The 8,913-nt window shown below is 47.4% G+C and overlaps 1 long non-coding RNA gene across 1 annotated transcript; it reads right to left on the reverse strand.

Annotated features, from left to right (window-relative positions):
- Positions 1 to 386: 386 nt before the first annotated feature.
- On the reverse strand, positions 387 to 8,586 carry LOC136938357 (uncharacterized). Its single transcript, XR_010875266.1, has 4 exons — positions 8,463 to 8,586; positions 6,941 to 6,992; positions 4,372 to 4,486; positions 387 to 664 (listed from the first exon to the last, which is right to left on the reverse strand). It is a non-coding gene; the product is annotated as an uncharacterized lncRNA (long non-coding RNA).
- Positions 8,587 to 8,913: the final 327 nt, after the last annotated feature.

Below are 8,913 nucleotides of genomic sequence, written 5' to 3' on the forward strand. Positions count from 1 at the left end.
ACATTCATGTAGTCACCTGTTTGGTTAGGGGGAGTGCTGACCGAGTCCCGAATGGGAGCCATGCCTAGGAAACAAGAGAGGGAAGATCATCACACTGCAGAGAGAGACGGAGGCCGGGGGGTGAAAAGGGGAGGTTACAGAGAAGAGTGCAAGATGTCAAGGGTACAGTGACAAACAGTGCAACCATACAAAGAGATACAGACAGATCAAGATGAGGAAGGAAGGAATAAAAGTAGAGCATTCCAGCTGTATCTTTGGTCTCGTCTAGGTCTGCGTCTAAGTGATTCAAAGCGCCTACAGCGAAGGCTGTGTGTGTGTGTGTGTGTCTACCTGTGAGAGAGGCACGCTGCTGCGCTCCCTCGCTGGCCCTCAGGGCGCCCCCTGGCTGTGTGGAGGGCAGCTGCTCTCTGGTTCCCAGGGCGACAGTCAAGAGGTCACAGGTCAGGGGGTCAGGGCCCTCAGGGGTCAGCAGAAAGGGAGTGGGACTTGTCGGAGCGGGCACAGAGGCTGGCAGCTGGCTGGAGCCCCGTTGGCATTGCTGAGCACGCTGGGACGTGTGTGTTTGGTGTGTGTGCGTGTACGTCTGGGTTTAATAGAGGGGGGATGTGGTTTCGACTGTCAGGCCAAGGTTCAGGTCTTTGCCTACACTTGATATGTTCTGGCACTGAAGAGATGAAGAAGAGAAGGAAGAAGGAGAAGAAAAAAAACGAGGTTAGTTATGCGCTAAAAGGAATAAAAAGCCCTTTGTGTCTGGTTGGAAGTCCTCAACACTTGCACGACCTAATCAAGACATGAAATAATGTGAGGATTGCCTGTTCCGTGCCACGGCAGGCAGTACAGAATAGGGGTATCCGTGGCGTGATAGCGATCTTCCTCAGCAGAGTGAGATGGAAAGCAGGGGTCTGGTAATTCCACTCCTCGAGCAGAGGAACAGAATACCCTGTGTGTGTCTGCACGCTAACATGGCTCCCTTCTCAAAGCAGAGCAGAGATAAACATTACTGTCACAGGTGTGGGTGGACACAGCCAAATGAACTCACATTCCTCTCTCTCTCTCTCTTCTCCTCTTTGCCCTTCCTTCCACACTGTGTGGGGTGTAGGGGTATTGGGGTAACTATGGTGTGTAGGGGAGAGGTTTGGGGGTATTGGGGCAACTACGGGCCGGGCTGCAGAAGGGGGATGACATGTATAAATCTGACAGGCTTCGGGCAGGCAGTAACTCTCCATGGCAACAAACCCTCTTAGGAAAAAGTGTGTGTGTCCGACTGCACAAAGAAAATAAGCCCAAAAAGATAAAGACTGTTCATTTTGACGTTGTGTGAGAAATACTTTTGGATTCGAAAAGTGCGAGGATAAATCTCATCCTGGTACACTAGTAAGAGAGAGCTGTGGTTTACTGAGGAGAGAACTCGTCCCCCATGTTCATCGACAACCACAACGCAATGCTCATTCAAAATGGCTGCCTGTCAGGCACTGGCTGTGGAGGGCACACTCTCCTAGTAAGCCTACCATTGTTGTGCTCAATCCCATTGTAGCAGTTGTAAACTGCCTCATTAACACTTGTTTGTCCTGTCTCTACAAGGCACTGAGCCCATTTCCATCACATCACAAAGTACAGATACAGCTTAATATAGCAGCGGAAAAGCCTATATAATCGCTTTCAACACTGACAAGGCAGGAACAGGACCAGACTTACTGAAGCAGAAACAACAGTGCTAGCAGCAACTACTTCTGTCTCTCTTTATCCCTCCCTTTAATATTTATCTTTAAACTACAGTTTTCATCCTGTGCCTTGCTCTGCAAAGGGAGAGAGAGAGAACGAGAACAACAGTGAAGTGTTGCTTGAGGATAATTCTCAGAATATTTTTTTAAAAGGCAGGAAACCAGGAGAAACCTAAACGTAGAGAATGTTCTAGAGTGAGATGACGGTTCTGTTTGTGTGCGAGTTCTGACCTTTCTCTGTGCAGGTTAGCAACGTTAGCTCTGCTCACAGCCGCACACACTATTTATAACCTCTTGGCTGAAATAGCAACTGCGCTAGCTAGCCTGTTCAGAGCGCTGCACAGAAGGACAGCATCTTAGCACGACAACTGCGGACACCGTCTTCGATTGGAACTTGTACAGGGAAAGGCCCGGACTAAACTGACTGCAGGAGGAGGGACACGCCGCTAAACTATTAACCCGGGATATCAATAGTAGATAGAAAACCACAGACAGAAAGATGAAGAAAGCACTATGACAGACAGCGGAGGAGGAGGTCGAATACGGGAAACACGGCAGGCCCGACCTCCTGCAGTCAGGAACAGGAGGAAATTCCTGAGAGAGGGGGAAGAGAGGTGCAACAACAAATACAGAGTAGCTGGTTATGGTGTTTGTGTGTGTGTGTGTGTGCAGCACACAGGAGTACAGTGTGTTCCTGCTCACAGTCAGGCTTTCATAAGAACCTCAAGGACTGCCTCTCAGACAGAGGGTGTCATCTTACGAAGAGAGAGAACGAGGGAGGGGGGCAGGGTGCACGGCAAAGCCGAGGTAGAGCGAGTACCGGGGGAAAGGGGGGAGGGAGAGAGAGAGAACACGAGCCAATAGGCGGGAAGAGAGGAGAAAAGGTTCCTGACCTGCCAGTCATTTCTGATGGCTCGAAAGGAATGCTGCTGGAGCTTTTCTTAACATGCGAGAAATAATGAGGTTATTTCCCGGTGCGATAAAAAAAAAAAGAGTACTTTGAACCTATCAAATTACACTCGCTAGCTCACTCGCATGCCTGCTTGCTTCTGTGTTTATGGGGCTTTGCAGGTAGGCCCCTCATGGCGGGATCCAGGCTTGATGGGGGGGGGGGACTCGACTCAGGAGAGCACCGCTGAAAAGGAGTACTAAACTGAACTCGAAAACCAGGACAGCTCACACAACAAAAATCCATATCTGTTGACCTCCTCCTGCAGGCAGACCAACAGCAGAAAATAAAAACCAACAAAGACAGTACGAGCAGGAGGGAGATGAGAATAGCGGTGAACAGAATAGAACAGGTATACGGAACTTAATTGCCTTCCAGGGAGACTTATGTAAACAACCATTGTGATTCACCGAGCCTCAAACAATGACTCAAACAGGACAGTCTATGGTTATATAGTGTGCACCCTGCTCTCTGAGGCTGGCAGACATACACAGTCTATGGAGGGTGGAGTATAACTACTGTACTGGGTGGGGAGAGCTTTTTTTTTTTTATTCTGTCTCAAGTGGATCTACTTCCCTGTTGGTTGAAAGCAGAGTGCAGCAGGGCTGTTAGTTGAGGAATGGACTGGTGGGTCCTGCTGAAACACGTTCTCTTTCTTGGCCACGCTGCATCAACCAAGAGACATCTTGAGCTTAAGCCAACAAGCTAGCGCATAGGATAGCGGGACGACATCGGCAAACACCGCTGGTGCGCAAACACGTGCGTCACTACGCGAGGCCGTCTACGTGATGACGTCATCGAGATGGGAATTCTCCTGACATTCGGAATCCAGAGGATTCTGAACAGTTGTTGTTGTCAAGGAGGAAAACTGTAGTCATGGTGACATCCTGAAAAAGGCAATTCCTCTGGGCCAGGCTTAGCTGAACATCACATCACTATCACATCTTATGCCTCCATCTCTCTCTGTCCAACCATGACCACTCCTATCAGAAAGGACAAGCTCCACAGACCGACATGGCTACGGGGCCTCTATAGGAGGGTGTGTGGTCGTCTGTGTGCGTGCAGGTCTCCCCAGGTTCTCTTCTCTGATTATAGCAGCGTTCTGGATGAAGAGGACCCCCGACCAGCTGGGGGAATGAGATAAGCCTCGTTCCCAAGCTGCTGGTCTCAGAGCAGCCAGGGGGTCCCTCCACAACCCCCTTCTAGTGGTAAGGCAGGGACTGGAACCCAGACCTCGAAACTTAAAAGAGAAACGTGTTTACTCCAGAACCAGCCCACCTGATTCTCCCTAGACTCCAATCTCCCTTCTCACTACTAGACCACGGCTTGGATCGTATTACCGGGCTCCCTGGCCACACCAGGGGGAGTAAACAGTAACCAACCTGGCACGGCGCCTGAGGAGACAAGGTCACAGATAAAGACTTGCACTGGCCTATCAGCGTGTCCACAGCAGGCCTGAGTGGAAACATGGCACTGATACACTGCTCAGCTTAGTTCAGGTCACCCACTGACTGGCCTACTACTCTGCTGCCGTAGGGGGACTCGGGGCTGCAAGGCTACCGCACAGACTGTCGACCACGTTGACACAGAACGTCACAACAGAGGCGGGCATAAGGACGCGACGTGACATGCAACCGGATGGTGGATATATAAGGCCTTGCATTGGCAGAGATTGGCCTTCGACCCTTTGGAGCTCCTTACCTGTTGACCAGTCTTCTATGTTGTCTTATTCTGCTTCTTCACTCTCTTACGCTTCTCTCTCTCTCACTCGCTCTCTCTCTTCCATCCACTGTTCTTCGTTCTGTGGGTGGGTTCCCTGTGGAAGGTGAGATCAAGGGGAGGTGTTACTCTGTGTACCCTACCGAGGCTGCACTCTTCTGGGGTAGCTGGACTCAGAACAGTGAGTCCCTGTCGTTGATTTCCACAACACAGGACGACACTTAAAAGCCATGGTCTCAACACAGCCCCAGATGAAGGTTGTGACATACAGAGAGCAGCTACTGAATCCATGGCCAGTACTGTAATGGTCCAGGTTGGTAGCACAGTCGTATCAACAGAGCAGGATAACAGTCAGAAGGCACAGAACCGTGGCCGGTCAGTCACCACAAGTCTGGTCAGTGCCGTTTGGAAGGTGGTCAGCACAAAAACTTCCTGGTCAGTCTAGTTCAGTGACATGAACTCAGCAGGGAGGCCAATTAGACAGCAGGAGAAAGCTGCTGCTAATCTCCTTACAGGATTACTGCGCTGAATTACTACCCTATAAACAGACAATCACTTCTGTGGGTCACACACACACGCTCAAAGAGCTCTCCCACTAGAGACGCTCACCAAATCACAGCCCACAGCGAACCGTGCCATCCCACGTGTTGCTCATGTTAAGTCATGGCCATACACACCAACCATCATGAGCACCTGCAACCTAGCACAAAATCACACAGGCAAAACAGAACCAAAACTCTCTCACGATAGAATGGCTACGATGACACCATAGAAGATACATCATTTGTTCCGTAACCGTTTTCCTTAAGGTTAATGCCAATATCTGGACCAATCGAGTTACAGGACTTGACAGTTTTCTAGGATGTACTCAATTCCAGTTGGGCCGTCATGTCCTCACGAGGACTCATGGGACCCGTCTCAGTCGGTGGTTCCCAAACGATAAAACGCAACAGGACATCTACATCACGTCACCCACCACCCTCCCCTCCCTCCAGGAGCTGTTAGGAAGGGAAGTCAACCTCCCCTCCCCCTCCCACCATCCCCCTCCCCCAGGGTTAGGTGCCTGAAGTGCTTCAGCAGATGGCCGGCTCAACAACAGAGCCGGGGCCTCCCAGAGCAAACACACACAAAGGCCAAGGCATCTGTTTATGAGTGGCCAACAATCAGCACCGCCGACACAGCTGACGGCCTGGACCAGGCTAGACACTAGGAGTCAACCTCCACACAAGAGAGGTCGGGTCTAGGGAGCAGGAGCTTGTGTGTGTGGGGGTGGGGGCTTGTCTCTTTTTCACACGATGGTGCTAAATTGAACCGAAGGTACCATGATAGCCTTGATCGTTCAGTTTAATGTTGCCCCCCTTTTCTTTTCTTTTTATCAGCGCTGTTCTTGCAGCTGTGGTGGACATGTAGCCTATAGCTCAGCTTGGCTCAATTGTGTAAACAAGGTAGCCAATACCCAGGAAACTGTGGGAGTCAGGGCTCCAAGCTACAGACTAGATTCAAGTAGCCTAAACAATGGCTAGTTGACTGCCAATGTCTGCACTAAGAAACTGACATCAGTTAGTGACACCCTAAAGCAGTACTCTGAGGAAATGACTGGAGTGTTTTGTTTACAGCCTGTTCTCTGGTATTTCATAGGCGTGGCTTTATATGGTCAGGGGGCAATGGTCACATCTACAAGGAAAGAATGACTGACTACACCAACACAGTGTTACAGAAATAAGTTGTGATTAATATTGTACAAGTGGAAAGATCATCTCACAAATCACCATCAAGCTCAGGGAATGGTTCATGTCATAGTATTGACTTGACTGAAAGTGAAAGTAAAGTGCCCCAACAAATCGAAAAAATGATCACCACACTGCTGGGAACAGGAATGGACTAGAAACGTCAAATATTTTGACAAGTAATAAGCCCATCAACCACACAATGCAGTATAATCAACCTGATTGTATTATGACAGAGAACAAATACTGATAGGCTGAACTGAGAATTATTAATGAACTTATCCTACAAACTAAGGATTAAACTAACTGCTACAAGGAACAGAGGAAAGTTATTGGGGAGGTTTGAGAGCCTCATTTCACACTAAAGAGGCTATATAACACTTTAATTTTAGGGTGTGTGTGGACAGGTAGGGGGGTGCTTTTTGTCTCAGGAAATACTGTACAAATACAATGAGCAAAACAAACAGCCCTTGAAAAAGAATACTAATAAAAAAAAAAAAGTTTGACGGTTTTCATTTAGCGTTTTTAAAACGGCACAGCTTACTCAGCACTTTGAGCCTGGGCTCTTCAATTCAAACGGAACTGCATGTGCTTACACAAGCAGCAGCTGCCCTGGTGCGGCTTTGCTAGCAGACTCCAGTATACACACTCACCCCCCAAATAGAAAAGGCCAGAAGGGCATAAACACACAGGCCCACACAATTTTTTTCTCTCTTTCACTCCCTCGCTCTGTATCACACACACACAAAATGCCATAGAAGAAGCCAGATCAATAGTTCATTCATGGAGGTGAAAGCAGTGGGGAGGGGGGGAGTTAGGCTTACCTGTTTTAACTCTTCAGTTTCTTTGGTGGCAACAGCTTCCAATTCCAAATCTCTAAAAAAAAAAAAAAAATCCCATCATATTTAAGGACTGACAACATTGCGCAATGGATATCTCGAACCGTTTAGAACGTTGCAGAATGATTTGAAACAAGACTTAAGACATCAATAACCACATGTACTAAAAGGGACAGCAATTGACTGGCGTAATGGCAAATAAATGTAAATGCTGCAATGCTTGCAAATTGTGCTGAAGCGTTAACTTCGCCTACAAAACCTCAACACTTGGTCTAACCCTAAGAAAACTGAAGGCAGTTACCACAGTGTTTTTACTGAGGCATTCTCTCTTTGCACCTATGCCTACGGTAGCCTAGTCTGAGGTGAGAATTCAAGGTAGACGCTTAAAGTCCGCTTCCCTCGTCGCCATTAACTATCCAGCCAGCTGACAGGCTTGCAGCTTAACATGGCCTCGGCTCAGATATTTGTGCACGGCTGGAGAATGATATAGCTAGCAAGCAAATTACAAACAATTTAGTCAATATTCGAATATGCTTGTATACAGTACTCGGAACGAACAAGAATTCATTAATTGTACGATAGGTAAAATCATCGCTAGCAGTACAAATATCAAGCATACCGACAGAGGGTGTCAACTTGCCAGTGCGCACAAATCCTGAATTGTTAGCTAGCTTACTTGCTATCCACTAACTGCTACTGTAGCTAGCATGCTAAAAGTACTGGTTTGAGTCAAGAGATCAAGCTTCGAACGCCGACCGTGGCTGCACCGCTGCTAGCCTACCGATGAAGGTGGTCGTTCCCGTACCCTTGAATGATTTTGTAACATAGAATTGGACTGTTTCAGAACCATTGCCACCAAACAGAAAAAACACAGATAATGAGTGGGGAAATTTGTACCATCGCTTAGCGACCATAATGCACTCTCCCCTCAACATTAACGACACCGTTTGGTAGGAAGCCAGCGGAGATTAAAATTGGAATTATTTTACCATAACATGAGTCTACCTAAGAGCTAACATTGTAGTGTTTTATATAAATATCTATAAAAGCTGCATAGTGCTAGGAGGACTTTGCAAGCATAACGTCACATTAAATACTGCAAAAAAACGTAGACTAGCTAGCGTCGCGATTTAGGGGGCAATAGCATAGCTTGGTTCGTTAGCTAGCTGTTAGTACTAGAGTAGTTACTGTAAGTTTCAGACCGGGTCATTCGCACGGTCAAATAAAATGCTGGCTATACTCGCAAACCTTTCCATTGTATAGCAATCGAATGAGAAGAAACTACTACTACCATTCACATGCGTTTCTTTATCTGTGCAACTCACAACTAGCTAGATGTTGCAGTGTACTGTACGCGTTAGCTTAATGGCCAACAACACATTTCAGCAGGCAAACTAAACTACGCAACCCCAAGCTCATCTCCGCCCGCTCAGCTAGCTGCGTAACTCGTATTCTTGACAAAAGCAACACTCAATGTTAAGAAAAGACATCTAAAAACGAGTCTTACCTCATAAAGTTTAAAGTGCAACAGAGTGGAAATGAAAGCCGGCTGTAAGGCTAAAGAAATTCAACGCATTTGCAGCATCTATGAAGGGAGGCATTCGTCCTGCATGATCGCCATTTTCTTCAATCGCTGGCTAACCTTCTTTGCACACCCCTCCTCCTCTCTGTGTTCTGTGGAACTGCGCAGGAAACTAATTCACCACTTCCTCTGACAGTGCCAACTATGGGGCCAGACCCAAAATGGTAGAAGTTGGAACAAGAGCTCAGAAGTAGGCTATTTGCATTTGGTGAATAAACGATTGACTTTATAATAGTCTGCATAATACCGGAAATAAAAGAGGTTTAACCGACAAGTTAACCAATGTAGGCTTTGTCTTAAGTATCACAACATTGCAATGATAAAACAGTAAATGTAAATAAATACAATTAAATATATAGTCTATCCATTCTCTATG

The sequence above is a fragment of the Osmerus mordax genome, assembly GCF_038355195.1.
Source record: "Osmerus mordax isolate fOsmMor3 chromosome 3 unlocalized genomic scaffold, fOsmMor3.pri SUPER_3_unloc_3, whole genome shotgun sequence".
Classification (NCBI taxonomy): Eukaryota; Metazoa; Chordata; class Actinopteri; order Osmeriformes; family Osmeridae; genus Osmerus; species Osmerus mordax.